The following is a 17,847-nucleotide window of genomic DNA, read 5'->3' as shown; positions in this document are numbered from 1 at the left end:
AAAAAAGAGAGAGAATTGGGATTTCAACTGGTATGAAATTTTCCTTTTCAGAAATCGTTCTTACCCGGCCGAGTTTGATACGATGGTGACCGGGTATGTGATCGGGCGGAGAAGATTGAGGAGATTTGGGATAGATTTGGGGAAGATGCGCCTGGTGCTAGATCGGCTGACCCCAATGTATATTTCAATCGGGTATGGACGGAAAGAGAGGAAAGGACGAGGAGGAAGGGGGCAAAACCGATTAGGGGTAAGTGGGCACCCAAACCGGGCTTAAAACGAAATAACTGGGTATGTGACCGAACGGAAGAAGGGAAGGGGAAAGATTTGGGGAATATTGGTGCCCGGTGCTAGACCTGCCGGGCCTATGTATAACTTGATCGGGTATGGGCAGGAAAGAGAGGAAAGAACGAGAAGGAAAGGACAAAAACCGAGTAAGGGTAGGGGACGCCCGGCGGGCTTCATACGAGGTTGGTCGGGCGGAAAGAAGAATTAGGGAAGGAAGATTGGTTATAGCCCCGATCCGACGCTCGATCGGGTATTGACTGAGGCCGAAATCCTATAAAAGTTATGGCATGAAGGCACGACCGGGACCAGGTAGGAGAGGGGAAGATTGGTCTAAAGGCCTGGTGATGAGCCCGGTAGGGTATTGGAGCCGGGTAGGCGTAGGGGGCACTCGATGGGGAATGGGAAAGGGTATGGTCGGGTCATGTCGTTCACCTTGCTTCTGGATTTTGGCCCGGTCCTGGGTCCGATCGAGTATTGGACCGGGCCAAAAATCCAAAAGCAAAGGGCAGGTGGACTGGACGGGAAGGGGGCGGCCATGACCGGGTAGGTGTATACTAGTTTTTTCGCCTGATCCCGTACCCGGCCGGGTATGGGCCGTGCCAAATTTTTTTTATTTATATTTTATATAAGATTTGTTTTAATTTGAGATCATGGATGTGGTTGTCTTCTAATTATCTATTTCATGAAAAAATGTAAGTTATAATGGAACTAGATATGGAGGTTCATCCTAATGACCATTTTTTGCAGCGCTTTTATGTTGTTCTCACATAGGAAAGACTATCCTAAAATTAAGAAAAAACTAACTCCAACACAATTAGTCATGTTTAGACAAATATGTTTTGGTCCTCTTCTTGACACAAACATCATCTTCAATGGACCACTAATTCATTATATTTTTCTTTGGGAGGTAGAGGAAACCTAGGAGAGATCTTATTAGATTTAATCTTATGGAGAATAAGGTATCCTTCAGCCAGTAGAGTTTAACCTTATACAAAGACTAAAACATCAAACTAGTAACTGTGGAGAGGAGAAAATTCTTTTGTTAGACTTAGAGTTAAGTATCTAAACGATAATGAGGGCATGAAGGCATACGAGTTGGACTCTATTTTCCAAGTCTTGAGTTTGAAATGATTTTGATGCAGTGAAAATTGCATTGTTTTTATTTTATTGAGTTTCTATGATGGTAGAGAGAGGAAAAGAAAATAGATTTTGAAAATTTAACGATCATAGATGTATGGAATAGATTTTAATAATGAAGATTAGAGTAAGAAATTTTTTGTGAATACATTAAACGATTCAACAAAGGATTTGAAAGATAAACACAGGCTTATAAGGGCAATGTAGATGGAAACAACAGACATACAGTCTTTACGGTTTTCCGATGCTTTTCAAGGTAACTTAATTAGTTTGATTTAATGAATATTTATAAAAGTTCACCACCGATATACACTTACATTTCATATAGTATGGGCATATGAAACGATTTCATCATTATACGGACGTATTGTGTCACAATCGCACTTTCTGAAGCTCACTTAGCGATTGTGGACACTTGTTCTCCACTCACACGAACAAGTCAGCCAATTTGAATATGAACAGCCAATGGCACATCTGAGTGCCTCTCGCAACCTCCACCCCCGTTTTAGAGAAAACGGTTTAGAAAACGGGTTTGGAGAAAAGGTTTTTGCAAACAGTTTGATTAAGAATAAAGAAGAGAAAGTTGTAGTAGGCTTAGAAAGCAATAAGCAACAACAATAACTTTTATAACATACTAATCTGGGTATGGGGAAGTGATGGTTAGTCTTATCCCATATAGTGCATTCTGAACAAAAACACATCCGCCACCTTGCATATGGAAAAGAGTGAGTGTCACTCACTAAGAAAGTACATTAAACCTAACTACCTAGCAAAAGGAAATACATAGGATGAAAGCATAGTAAAAGAAGTGAAGGCGGTCATGCGGCCATGGGAAACACGCACTGGACAAGCCATGACCGTGACATTCTCCGCCACTCAATTGGTTGACGTTCCCGTCACACATCTGCTCGAACTCAACATAACTATTGAAGCAGCTGCCTTTGAGGCCTTCCATGTGCTCCCAAACGAACTTCTCTATACTTTGAGGCTTCTTCCACTCTTTTAGGAACTCTTCCCAAGCTCGATCCTAATCTCTTCCGCTCTGTCGCTCCTCCCGCAAGTCTCTCATTAGTTTCTTCTCCTACCAAATTCTCTCGTTGTGGCTTGCGGATGGTCACCACCCTATATGTTTTCCTCGACAATGGTGGGATGATAGGGTTTCAGTCTTACTTATGTGGTGACAGGATGAATCTCCATCCACGATGGTAACCGCACCCGATAAGAGGTTTTCCCAACCCTTTCGATGACTTCCACCGCTCTTTAAAGTTGCTCACGAGGCGATGTTCTCTTTGCCTTGACATTCAAAACTGTCCCAGGCACAAATTCATCGAACCCAGTCTTCTAGTAGGAACTCTCGGTGTCTAGCTTCCTTCTTCTCTTCTCCTCCTCTTTAGAGTCAAGGAACTTGTGTAAACTGTCCTGCTCAACCGAACACGACACTGCTCTATAGACACGCAGAATGTCTTGGGGGGCCTTCTCTTCCGTCGGTTTCGATTGACTCGTGGGTAAAGTTCTTTTCTAACTGGAGGGCCGAGATCATCTTTATCCCCTTCGGCCGTCTGATCTCAGCATGCACAACAGTGGGCGTAGACTCCGTGAATCACTAAGCACTTGGTAGGGGTATTGGTATTACGCTTGTGCTCAGCAAGAACTCCAATTCTCCATACACATCAAATCATCCATCTTAACGATTAATGCTTTCCAAGCCTTATTAGCTTCGAACTGGAAAGACAAAGCTGTTCAGATAGAAGACGAGAATGTGCAAGCAGAGGAAGATAGAACCCCACGAGTTGGGACCCTGAGATATTTAGCTACCCTCCAAAAGGATGTAGGAGAAGAAATGGAGTTCTTGCTTGAGCACAAGGTAATACCAATACCCCTCACCAAGTGCTTAGTGATCACCGAGTCTACGCCCACTGTTGTGCATGCTGAGATCAGACGGCCGAAGGGGATAAAGATGATCTCGGCCCTCCAGTTAGAAAAGAACTTTACCCACGAGTCAATCGAAACCGCGGAAGAGAAGGCCCCCCAAGACATTCTGCGTGTCTTAGAGCAGTGTCGTGTTGTTGAGATGGACAGTTTACACAAGTCCTTGACTCTAAAGAGGAGGAGAAGAAGAAGAAGGAAGCCTAGACACCGAGAGTTCCTACTAGAAGACTGGGTTCGAGTGAATTTGTGCCTGGGACAGTTTTGAAGTCAAGGGCAAAGAGAACATCGCCTCGTGAGCAACTTTAAAGGACCGGTGGAAGTCATCGAAAGGGTTGGGAAAACCTCTTATCGGGTGCGGTTACCATCGTGGATGGAGATTCATCCTGTCATCCACATAAGTAGACTGAAACCCTATCATCCCAACCATGTCGAGGAAAGATATAGGGTGGTGACCCATCCGCAAGCCACAACGAAGAGAATGGTAGGAGAAGAAACTAATGAGAGACTTGCGGGAAGGAGCGACAGAGCGGAAGGACTAGGATCGAGCTGGGAAGAGTTCCTAAAGAAGTGGAGAAGCCTCAAAGATAGAGAAGTTCGTTGGGAGCACATGGAAGGCCTCAAAGGCAGCTGCTCAATAGTATGTTGAGTTCGAGCAGAGTTGGTTGACGGGAACGTCAACCAATTGAGTGGCGGAGAATGTCACGGTCATGCTTGTCCAGTGCGTGTTTCCCATGGCCGCATGACCGCCTTCACTTCTTTTTACTATGCTTTCATCCTATGTATTTCCTTTTGCTAGGTAGTTAGGTTTATATGTACTTTTCTTAGTGAGTGACCACTCACTCTTTTCCATATGCAAGGGTGGCGGATGTGTTTTTGTTCAGAATGCACTATATGGGGATAAGACTAACCATCACTTCCCCATACCCAGATTAGTATGTTATAAAGTTATTGTTGTTGCTTATTGCTTTCTAGCCTACTACAATCTTTCTCTTCTTTATTCTTATAATCAAACTGTTTGCAAAAACCTTTTCTCCAAACCCGTTTTCTAAAACCGTTTTCTCTAAAACGGGGGTGGAGGTTGCGAGAGGCACTCAGTGTGCCATTGGCTGTTCATATTCAAATTGGCTGACTTGTTCGTGAGTGGGAACAAGTGTCCACAATCGCTAAGTGAAGCTTCAGAAAGTGCGATTGTGACACAATACGTCCGTATAATGATGAAATCGTTTCATATGCCCATACCTATATGAAATGTAAGTGTATATCGGTGGTGAACTTTTATAAATATTCATTAAATCAAACTAATTAAGTTACCTGAAAAGCATGGGAAAACCCGTAAAGACTGTATGTCTGTTGTTTTCCATCTACATTGCCCTTATAAGCCTGTGTTTATCTTTCAATCCTTGTTTGAATCGTTTAATTGTATTCACAAAAAATTTCTTACTCTAATCTTCATTATAAAATCTATTCCAATCATCTATGATCGCTAAATTTTCAAAATCTATTTTCTTTTTCCTCTCTCTACCCATCATAGCAAACTCAATAAAATAAAACAATGCAATTTTCACTGCATCAAAATCATTTTCAAACTCAAGACTTGGAAAAATAGAGTCCAACTCGTATGCCTTCATGCCCTCATTATCGTTTAGATACTTAACTCTAAGTCTAACAAAAGAATTTTCTCCTCTCACAGTTCTAGTTTGATGTTTTAGTCTTGTGATAAGGTTAAACTCTACTTGGCTGAAGGATACCTTATTCTCCATAAGATTAAATCTAATAAGATCTCTCCTAGGTTCCTCTACCTCCCAAAGAAAAATATAATGAATTAGTGGTCCATTGAAGATGATGTTTGTGTCAAGAAGAGGACCAAAACATATTTGTCTAAACATGACTAATTGTGTTGGAGTTAGTTTTTTCTTAATTTTAGGGATAGTCTTTCCTATGTGAGAACAACATAAAAGAGCTGCAAGAAAATGGTCATTAGGATGAACCTCCATATCTAGTTCCATTATAACTTACATTTTTCATGAAATAGATAAATTAGAAGACAACACATCATGATCATCAATGAGTACTTAAAAAAAAACAAAAATTATATATAAATATAAATAAAAAAAATTGGCACGGCCCATACCCGGCCGGGTACGGGATCAGGCGAAAAACTAGTATACACCTACCCGGTCATGCCCGCCCCCTTCCCGGTCCAGTCCACCTGCCCCTTTGCTTTTGGATTTTGGCCCGGTCCAATACTCGATCGGACCCAGGACCGGGCCAAAATCCAGAAGCAAAGGGTGAACGACATGACCCGACCATACCCTTCCCATTCCCCATCGAGTGCCCCCTACGCCTACCCGGTCCAATACCCTACCGGGCTCATCACCAGGCCTTAGACCAATCTTCCCCTCCTCCTACCTGGTCCCGGTCGTGCCTTCATGCCATAACTTTATAGGATTTCGGCTCAGTCCAATACCCGATCGAGCGTCGGATCGGGCTACATACCAATCTTCCTTCCCTAATTCTTCTCCGCCCGACCAACCTCGTATGAAGCCCGGCCGGGCGTCCCCTACCTTACTCGGTTTTTGTCCTTTCCTTCTCGTTCTTTCCTCTCTTTCCTGCCCATACCCGATCAAGTTATACATAGGCCCGGCAGGTCTAGCACCGGGCACCAATATTCCCCAAATCTCTTCCCCATTCTTCCCCGTTCGGTCACATACCCAGTTATTTTCGTTTTAAGCCCGGTTGGGTGCCACTTACCCCTATCCGGTTTTGCCCCCTTCCTCCTCGTCCTTTCCTCTCTTTCCCGTCCATACCCGATTGAAATATACATGGGGGTCTGACCGATCTAGCACCAGGCGCAATCTTCCCCAAATCTATCCCAAATCTTCCTCAATCTTCTCCGCCCGATCACATACCCGGTCACCATCGTATCAAACTCGGCCGGGTAAGACCGATTTCTGAAAAGGAAAATTCATACCTTAGTTGAAAAATCCCAAATAATCTTCAATGAAAAGGAAAATGGCAAGGGGAATGGAGATAAATGGAGTGAAATTGAGGAAATGGTAGGGGTGACCGAAAATGGCAAAGGAAAATAGTAAGAGTGAGGGCTTTAAGGGTTTTGAGTAACTTTTGAAATGTGAAGGGTATTAGGATAATTTTACTTAATTTTAAAAATTATGGGGGTAAAAAAATATGCTTTTAAAAAAGGGTCCAAAACTCAAAACTAAAACTTCAAAAGAGCTATTTTTGTCAATTATCAAAAAATAAGTACTTAAAAAAAAGAAAAAAAGATTATGCTAAAAAGGAAGTTAGATCACGCAACGGTAAAGAAGCTGCCTTCCGCTTCTTCCAAACCTAACCTCTCCTCTCTATTTCCACCTGAACCAGTTGAATCGCCTCTGATTTCGCCAGAAATGTTTAAAAAAGGGCTTTTGTTTCAACGTCGGCTTCACAATTTCCTACAGAATTGTAGGACTGGTAAGATTAACACAACTGAAGCTTTACATTTCTTTGACCTAATGATGCGTTCAAATCCTACCCTTTCCATTTCTTCTTTCAATCTTCTACTTGGTGGTCTTACTAAGAGTAAGCATTACTCTCAAGTATTTTCTCTCTATAATAAAATGCATCTTGCTGGACTTTTGCCTTATTTATTCACATTGAATATATTGATTAATTGCCTTTGTAATGTGAATCGAGTTAGCGAAGGTCATGTGGCCATGGTAATGATTTTAAGGACAGGTTATATTCCTGATCTAGTGACATATACGACATTGATTAAGGGGCTTTGGCGTGGAGCATAGGATTAGTGAAGCAACACGACTTTTGCCTTATTTATTCACATTGAATATATGATTAATTGCCTTTGTAATGTGATATCGAGTTTAGCGAAGGTCTTGTGTGCCATGGTAATGATTTTAGACAGCGGTTATATTCCTGATCTAGTGACATTATACGACATTGATTTAGAGGGCTTGTGCTGTGAGCATAGGATTAGTGAAGCAACACGACTTTTGCTTATTTATTCACATTGAATATATTGATTAATTGCCTCTAGTATGTGAATCGATGTTAGCGAAGGTCTTGTGGCCATGGTATGATATTTAAGACAGGTTATATTCCTGATCTAGTGACATATACGACATTGATTAAGGGCTTGTGCGTGGAGCATAGGATTAGTGAAGCAACACACGACTTTTGCCTTATTTATTCACTTAGAATATATTGATATAATCTGCCTTTGTATGTGAATCGAGTTAAGCGAAGGTTCTTGTGGCCATGGTAATGATTTTAAGGACAGGTTATATTCCTGATCTAGTGACATATACGACATTGGATTTAAGGGCTTGTGCGTGGAGCATAGGATTAGTGAAGCAACACGACTATTTATGAGAATGCAAAAGTTAGGTTGTAGGCCTGAAGTGGTTACTTTTGGAACTTTAATCAAGGGGCTCTGCCAAACCGAGAATATTAACATTGCACTTAAGTTGCATCAAGAAATGCTCAATGACACTGGTCGATATGGGATTAATTGTAAGCCTGATGATATTTCCTATAGTATCATTATAGATGGACTTTGTAAGGTTGGACGCGAAGATGAGGCAAAAGAACTTTTCGAGGAAATGAAAGCCCAGGGAATGACTGGCAGTGTGATATCTTATAACTCTTTGATTCATGGATTTTGTTGTGTTCGAAAGTGGGATGAGGCCAAACGTTTGTTCAATGAGATGGTGGATCAAGGTGTTCGACCAAATACGGTCACATTTAATGTGTTGATTGATATGCTTTGTAAGATAGGAAAGGTTAACGAGGCTCAGAAGTTGCTAGAGATGATGATTCAGACAGGCAACATTTCAGATTTGTTAACTTATAGTTCATTGATTGAGGGGTTTTTTTTGGTTGGTGATCTGAATAGTGCCAGGGAATTGTTCCTTAGTATGCCAAGTAAGGGATGTGAACCTGATGTGATTAACTACAATGTGCTAATCAATGGATATTGTAAAACTTGGAAGGTGGAAGAAGCAATGAAGCTTTACAACGAAATGATTCAAGTGGGTAAGAGACCAAACGTGACAACATATGTGAAGGAACTCTTATGCAAGAGTACCTATAAGCGGAAGCGGATCTTTATGTAGGATTGTATCAACAATAACGGAAACACAAGGATCATCTAAGCATTCAAATTCACTAATTTTGGCAAAATATAAAGCATACTTTTGCAGAAACAAGTGAGTTTCAAGACATACCTCTTGTAGAACTTCTCCAAAGCTCTTTCACCAGTTGCTATCTTCTCCAAATCTTATTGTAGACCACCTCAAGATCTTCCCCACTACTCTCTTGGTGCTCTACATTGAGTGTTGGGACTCAAAACAAGCTTGAATCAAGGGTAGAAGGAGAAATGCTCACTACAGAAAAATAGTTGAAGAACTCTTTCTTCAGACCAAATTTTCTCTCAAAATCTCAATAGAGTGCATGCTCGATTTTTACTCCAATCTCTTCATTATATTGTAGATCAACATGCAAAGAAAAGAGTTGCATGAGTTTCAACTCATGCTTGGAGAAGACAAGGCCATGATAATGCCATTTGAGTGAGCTACTTAGATATGGATAATGGAAAAACCTCTTTTTCCATATTGTGTGTTTTGTTTTCTAATTTTTCAACTTTATCATAAAATCAAAATTTGATTTAAAAAATCTATTTTGATTTTTAAAATGAAAATTTTAATTAATTTCATAAATTAATTATTAAATAAAACTTAATTAATTTAATATCAAATATTAAATTAATTTTAACACATATCCATCTTTATATATTTAAATCATATTTAAATATATATAAATTCTCATATTTCGTTTAATTATAAAATTAAACATAATTATATCTCATATAATTACTAATTTCCTTAATCCTAATTTGAACGTTTCAAATTAACTTATCACGTTATTCTAGAGCTAGTCCGTTAAAGCTATTAGGGGGACCTCACGGACCTACAAATCACGGGCTCCAACGATACGAGATTAATTGGCTAAACTCATTAGACCAGATTAATCTCCATTGGTTAAAAAATGGGTCACTCCACTAAAGCCCATAACTGCACTCCCCTCATTGTAGATATATTATGTCCACGTGATTTAACCATAATCAGCAAGTCGACCCTTCACATGTTGTTCGTAATAACGACTGGGTCAAATATCTGTTTTACCCCGAGATTACGTCTTATTTCTCAAGTCCCTACTGATCCTCTAATGAACAGGTTTGTGATCCAATCACTAAACCAAAACTCTCTCAGCCTAGTGAGAGGGCGGGGCCCCTTGTTCAAGACCTGAATTCAGTACTTGAGAGAACAACTTTTCTCCTATCCCTAAATCAGGTAGGTGTGAACTCTGTCTTGCACCCTATATCCCGAGCTATCTATCTAGTCTTACCCCTGAAATGGGAGTTTTATTGAGCCGACGCTATTGAGCCAATCCTCAACTATGCAAATCTAAGGACAATCCCAAATAAACAGGAGTTCATAGTTAGCTCAGGATTAAGATCGAGTTACCTAGGTCATCTAGGTAAAATAGTTAGTCTTAAACAGTAAACAACGTTATAAAGTAAGAGTGACTTATTTCTTGGTCTTAGTCTTATGCAAACTCATTGCATAGGACGCCTCCACTCCTCATGTCATAACATGTACGAATTAGGATCACATCGTATGTAGCACTTTATAACTCTTTGTAACAACTACAAAGTAGGCCGCATCCAACGGTGTTACTAGAATAAGGTACACAACCTCATTCATGTACCATAGATCATTTTGACTATTTACTCGAACCCGATCCACTCTTATGTCTTCACATAAAGTTCAAGTACTCATACAATAGTCATGGGTCTTAGTTTATTGGATTTAGACTTACATACAATTTATAAGATCAATAATAAGTATATTGATAATAGAAAATATTTATTATTTTACAAACTACGAGTTTTTAGGACATAAAAGCTAACACTTTCTAATTTCATTGTGACAGAATTTCTACACATACATTCAAACAAACATATAAGCATTGAAAACACTAATTACTGGCATGCTTTAAAAGATAAATACAAAAGATCGAGAGACTTACCAGTTGAAGACAGTCTTCACAAGAACTCGATCCAACGTGAGCGAACTCCTTTCACTCTTTCTTGTCCAACAAGCAATCATCCAGCAGCACCACGGTCGTCTACACGATCAGCAGCGCACGAACAACAAGCAATCGGGGACGACACCACCACTCGAAGCTCTCAGTATTCTCGGAGTGAGAATCCAAAGGGTGGACTTTAATAAAATTGGTAGAGGGGAGGAGGAAAAGCAATCGTGTACTACGAAAAAGCAAGTGGGAGAAACAGGAAGACTATCATATAATCGGGTGTGCTTGATCGTTTAGAGCGGGGTACATGGTCGTGTAGTAAATGCCAAGCGATCGTTTAGAGACGCGGGTGTGCGATCGTTTAGGAAGGCGGACACTATCGTATAGGCTCTCAACACCAAGCGATCGAAGGCTTTCACACCGTGAGTGAATTTATGGATCTCTTGCAAAATGAAAACTATTTTCATTTTATTCTTTAGTTACTAGAACTGAATTCAACTTCCCACTTTCGCACGAATCCGAAGAAAACTTCGGCCTATTATCTCATAACCGTCCAATTAATTAAATAATGAATATAATCATATTATATTCTTAACCTATAGTTTGATATCATTATCAACTATAGTGTTTTCTCCTCTACTTGATATAAATCATATTTATATCCAATTTTCTCCAAATTAATGTATCTCATACGTTTAATCACCTATATCATATATAATTAACCAATTCAATTATATCATATATAATCGAACCCCTCTTGTCAATTTGAACATTTCAAACTAACCCAAAAACTAATTCTCAACTTGTATCCAAGCTACCAAGGGGACCTTATGGATCTATGGCTCGAAGCTCCAACAGTACGTGAATAGCTGACTAAATTCTTTAGCCACGAGATTCTCCATTTGTTAACTGTTAGGCATTCCACTAAAGACTGATAACTGAACTCTTCTTATCACATATATATTTTTATGTCCATTGGATATAACCAATAATGAGTACGATAACCCTTCACAAATGCTCGTAAGTACAGCTGGGCCAATTTACCGTTTTGCCCCTGTGGTTACATCTCACTTCTTAAGTACCACTGATCCCTCTAATGAACAATAAAACATAATCCAACTATGTATGAACACCTCTCGGGCCATGAGAAGGTGTGTAGCGCCACATCAAGCCCTAGAATCAGCCCTTAAGGGAGCTATCTATCTACTTATCCCTACTTCAGGGAATGAGTGAATTTCATCTTGTGTAGCTGAGTTCCCAGCTCTCAAATCAGACGAATCCCCAAAGTGGTAGGTTTGAGTCAGCGGCCTGGCCACTCGCACCCATGCAAATCAAAAGTACCACCCTCAATGGCAGGAGTTCCCAACTCACTCATGATTGAAGTCATGTTACCTATGGTCATCCTAATGAAGTGAAGTCTTTGTCATGAATAGTGTTATATAACGAGACGTTAACACTTCGTGGTCAGGTCTTATACAAACTCTTTGTATAGGACGCCCTCGCTCGCATGTCCCCTACATGAATGATCAAGATCAGACCATCTGTGACAAATCATAACACTTGTAACTATTCCACAAAACGGGCCGCATCCGTAGCGTTACCAGGATAAAGTTTCCCTCCTATGTCCATATACTACAGATCCTTTTGGTTATCACTTAAGACATGATCCACTTGTATGTCACCACATACATGCTTAAATTACATAAAGATAACTAGAGATTTTAGTTTATTGGTTTGTGGTAAAGCAAATAAAACATTCAGGTGAGCAAAATCAAGAAGTGAAGTAAATATCATATATTATACATCACAAGCATTCGTACAAACTGTTTACAAACTACAAGACACGAGACTTTAGGGCATCAACCCCAACAATATATTGCCTTGTTAAGAGGGTTTTTTCTGGTAGGTAAGGTTGGTGATGTAAAGAAGCTATTCAGTGTGATGAAAGCTGATGGTATTGCTGCAAATTCATGTATATACGCTATTTTCTTGGATGGGCTGTGTAAGAATGGTTGTTTATTCGAAGCGATGAAACTTTTTAATGAGCTAAAATCATACGACTTGAAGTTGGACATAGAAATCTTTAATCGTCTAATTGATGGCCTATGTAAAGCAGGAAAACTGCTTGGGAGCTTTTCGAAAAACTATCCCAGGAAGGGCATCAACCAAATGTTGTGACTTATTCCATTATGATCCATAGGTTTTGTAAAGAGGAACAAGTAGATAAAGCAAATAGTTTGTTTCAAAAGATGGAAGAAAATGGGTGTACGCCTTACATAATTACTTATAATATACTTATGAGTGGTTTCTGCAAAAGTAATAAATTTGAGAAAGTGGTTGAACTTCTTCATAGGATGGTTCGAAAGGATATGTCACCAGAGCCATAGTCGTAGACATGCTTTGCAAAGATGAAAAATATAAAAAAGGTCTAGAATTGCTTCCAAGTTTTCCTATCCAAAAGCATCAATGTTGATGAACATTTAATGATAGAATCATCTGGGGCCATATGATTTGCAAATTGCTAATTAGCTTCGAGCAGGAACGACACACTGTTTCATGGACTTGATAAGTTTCCACTTCTTTTCCCTCTTTATTCCACTTTCTATTCTTGTAAATTTCTCGGCTATATAGATCCTTTTGCCGTTATTTTTTTATGTCACTACAACAAATAGACATTTAATAGTGATCTAAATACAACATTTTGTAAAGACTACAATTAAAAGTTGTTAAAAGACCGCAAAAAGAGAACAATCACATGTTGCTAAAAATTTTAAAGTCCTAAACTCCCTGTATCTTTCTCACACATTTCCCTTTTTGCTTTCGCCCTTCCCCCTTTTTGCTAATTCTAACCCTCCTCCGATATTTTGCACTCGATGTTAAATCAATTCTCAAAAAAAAAAAAAAAAAAAAATCAAAGTAGAAACCTGTAGTTTCATGGAAAATCTGGGTGGATAATAGTGAAACTTAATTAATTATAACTTATTTGATTGTGCTTAAAAGAAATGACGAGAAAACAAACCCAATTTAAAAAAACCAAAAACAAAAAACTTGATAGATAGAACGTGTAAACAATCGAAGCAATCAGAATCAATAAGTACTCTATTATACTTAATTTAAATTTAAAAGTATGCATTAAAACAATTTTTCAAGAGAAGTGTTTCTGAAAAACAATATCTTCGATGAACCACTGAAAATCTTGTTTTTCTCTATAAATTGGATTTTCAAATTCACAATAAATCACCACAAAGATCTTCTTTACTATCCTCTAACTTGAATTGAGAGGTGGAATCTCTGAAATGAGGTGAATTGAATTCAGAAGGAAGAGGGTTTAGAGAAATAAACATATTTTCTGGAAAATAAATTGCATGAATCCTCCAATCTATAAAAAATGGAGTATTTAAAGAGATTGAATATGCAAGCAGATTGACACTTCAATGAGCATTAGTTGAATGGGAAAGGTGTCTTGATTTGGATTAATCCACTCAAACTTCAAAAGTTTGGATAATCCCATGTAATCCAATTTTCTAATTATTAAATGATTTAATTCAAAATAGATTAAATCCAAATCAATTTCTGTAAATTGAATTTATTAAATGAAAATTGAATTAATTTTAAATAATTAATTAAACAAAATTAATTAATTAATTAAATTATAATTTAGTATAAAATATTAAATTAAATAAACCTCTATTGGATTACATGAATAAAACTAAGATCCCATTTTGTAACCATTATGTTATTTGTTTTTGTTTTTGAAAATTTAGCCTATAAATACTTCTATCTCCAAATTTGTTTCATTTGTTATCTACTTTTTATCAATGATTTAAAATACTAAGTCATATTTTAAAAACTACGAAAAAGTTACTTTTAAGAACTTGTTTTTGTTTTTAAAATTTGGATAAGAATTCAATCATGATATTTAAGAAAGATACAAATTATTGTAAGAAATAGAAATAAGTTTAATTTTCAAAGATCAAAAACAAAAAACGAAATAGTTACCAAACGAAGTCTAAGGTCCTATTTACTAACCATTTCATTTTTTATTTATAGTTTTCAAAAATTAAATTTGATTTCTCACAATTTATTGCTCATAGTTTCTTAATTTCTATCTAAGCAAACCTTTCTTCTCTTGGCTAGGATAGAGATGTTGAGAAATAATCATATCATTTATCCTTTTATAGTAGTTTTCTGGCCCAAATTAGTTTTACAATCACCCCATATTGGCTTTTTAGAAATCATTTCAATCAAAATACAACCCAAAGACCATATATCGAGTAAAGTGTTGATTTTCAGACTTGAGATGGCCATGTACAAATCGTTGTTCATGATCAATACAACTAATTAATTAGACCTCTCTCAATCATTGCTGAGACACTTTTTTACCTCAGTTTTTGACAATTTGTAATAAAAATCAGCTAAACTACCTCCACAAAAGTACTTTTAGGGTTAGGTTGGGTTGAAATACTTTTTATATCCAATCCAATTATTTGGGTCATAAATTTCTTTAATCTAAATAAACCTTATTAAAAAATGAACCCAATCTAACCCAACTATGAAATATTTGGGTTGGGTTGGTTCGGGTTAATCGAGTCATTTATTTAAATTTTTTTCTAAAAATAAGCAAAATATAAATATGTAAAAATCTAATTTAATTATTTTCGTATATTGAATTAAGATTAACTACTCAATTTTAATTTATATAGTGAAAATTTTCTTTTTAAAGTGCAAAGAAATTACTTTTAAGAGTGGTTGAAAAATAAATTTTTCAAAAAATATTGAAATTAAATTAAACTAAAACCAATATATGTATAAATAATTGTGTTATAAGTAACAAAAGATATATATTTTAAAGTCAATAATAAATTTGGGTTGGTTCGAGTTGGTTTGAATTATATTAGGTGAACCCATGAACCAATCCAATCTATAAAATTTTTATTTATTTGAACTCAACCCAACTTAAATAAGTTGATAACTTAAACTACAGGGGTTGAGTTATCAACTTATTTGAGTTGGATTGATCGATTTTTTCAAATCATCAGATTTTTTGAACCGTACTCGAATACTATATTGTAAGAAAGAGAATCAAAAGAACCCCTCAAATTAAGCAAATACCTCTCCCGAGACATTAACAATTTCGGAGCATCCTTTAATATTCACCAAAATATATAGTTTCTTCCATCATATTATATTCCATTGACTTTAACGACAACTAATGAATAGCTCCACTGGAGACCACTTTCCCATAAGAACCTCTACCGATACATTCTTTTGAAAGTTGTTTCTTACATTTTGTTTCTACTTAAATTACGTTGGTTAATTTCGATTTGTATAACAATTATTTTTCATTCTTAACAAGTTGAATTTTTTGCCAACTAAACCACTCCTGATGGCATTATTGAATATGTTGGCCTTGATAGGCTTGATGGGCTATATGAAACACTGCTTTCTTGAAGCAAATATAATTGGACTTAGTTGAAAACCTGGCCCGAAGAGAAAACCAAAACCATTGAAGAAAATGCACTTGAACAAAACAGTGTGCTAAAAGCACAATCCACGTGAAGAAAGATCTTCACCTTACACTTTGATGGTTGAGATTAACTTCAAGCACTCAGGAAAAATGCATACACTTCAATGACTAACCCTTTCTTTTCTTTGTTGCAGAAGAAAACCGAGAGAGAAGAGAGGGAGAACTAGAGGGAGATACTGCTGGTCTTCGTCTAAGTGATGAAGGTGAGAATCATCTAGACGATTGAGGTAAAGCTGTGATTCGTCTAGATGATGAGGTAAGATTCATCTAGACGATGAAGGTGAAATTTGTCTAGACGATTGAGGTATAGTCATGATTCGTCTAGACGATGAGGTAAGATTCGTCTAGACGATGAAGGTTCTGCTGAGGATCATCTAGACGATGATGGCACTGCTGAGTATCTGTCTAAACGATAAGGGTGTTGAGGTAAACGATAGAAGTTTAAGAAGATAAAGGACAAAGAAGAACATCAAGAGTTTTACGTGGTTCAACCAAAAGTAGTCTACGTCCATGGAGAAGTTGATGATTTCTTATTGGGGGGTTATAACAAGAACTTACAAGATAAGTAGTTAGTTATCTTGATCTCACAAATTTTCTTTTTCACTCTCTTACTTGTACAAGAAATTACAGATGTATATAAAGACAACTTGTATAACTAATTTCTAACAATCTTGAAGTTGTTTTTCATTACTTTTAATAACAATCTCCACCTTGAAAGAAAACTTCAAGTGTTTCTTCAGCTTCTCTGTACTGAATCTCTTCTTCTTTAACCTTTGTCTCTCAACTCAAACCCTATAATATCGAGGCATTTCTAAAGTTTGAGCTAAGTGACAGTCTTTGTCAATATGTCAGAGGCATTCTTTGAGGTATGAACTTTCAACACTTCTATTTGTTTTGCTTCAATCTGTTATCGAATGAAATGATATTTAACATCTATATGCTTTGTTCTGTTGTGACACTATGGATGCTTTGATAAATGTATGGTGCTCTGATTGTCACAAAAAAATTTTACTGTATTCTGTTTGATCCCGAAATTACTTAGGAGACCCTTCAGCCATAAATCCTTTTTTACTGCTTCTAAAAGAGCCATAAACTCTGCTTCAGTAGTAGAAAGGGCTACTACTGATGTAGCCTTTCAGCTTAGAACACACCTTCCATATAGGAAGATATAGCCTAATAAGGATCTTCTCTTGTTTAGGTCTCCAGCATAGTCAAAGTCAACATACTAATTAGTTCTGGTTCTCTGTCTGGAAGCTGTTGATACATTTGTTTAACACTTGTAGTGCCCTTAAGGTACCTCATTATCCACTTATTTGCCTCCCAGTGCCTGTTACCCAGATTAGCCATATATCTACTTACCAGACTAGTAGCATAAGCAATATCCGGTCTTGTAGACACCATTAGATACATTAAGCTTCCCATAACTTAGGAATAGGGGACAGTTGACATTACCTTCTGGTGTTCAATGTCAGATTCTTTAGGTGAATTCTCTGCTGAGAGTTTGAAATGATTAGTAATAGGAGTACAAACTGATTTAGCCTCTGTCATATGATATTTCTTAAGCAATTTCTGACAATATTGTGACTGATCAATGCTGAGAATATTTGATTTTCTGTTTCTGATTATATCAATGCCTAGTATTCCCTTTGCATTGCTCATGTCTTTCATTTCAAATTCTGATTTGAGTAGATCTTTGACTTTATTTAATTCTTGCATGGTTGCTCCTGATAATAGCATGTCATCCGCATAGAGTAACAAATAGATAAGATGAGTGTAGGTATCAGTGTTTATGTAAACACAACTATCATAGGAACTCTTATTAAAGCCATTATTCTGCATAAAGTCACTAAATCTCCTGT

The 17,847-nt window shown here is 37.3% G+C and overlaps 1 pseudogene; it reads left to right on the top strand.

Moving 5' to 3' along the window:
• Positions 1-7,064: 7,064 nt before the first annotated feature.
• On the top strand, positions 7,065-12,934 carry LOC120084624 (annotated as a pseudogene).
• Positions 12,935-17,847: the final 4,913 nt, after the last annotated feature.

Source organism: Benincasa hispida, chromosome 9, assembly GCF_009727055.1.
Source record: "Benincasa hispida cultivar B227 chromosome 9, ASM972705v1, whole genome shotgun sequence".
Taxonomy (NCBI): Eukaryota; Viridiplantae; Streptophyta; class Magnoliopsida; order Cucurbitales; family Cucurbitaceae; genus Benincasa; species Benincasa hispida.
Note: the sequence above shows the minus strand (reverse complement) of the source record. Positions and strands in the feature narration are given on the sequence as shown.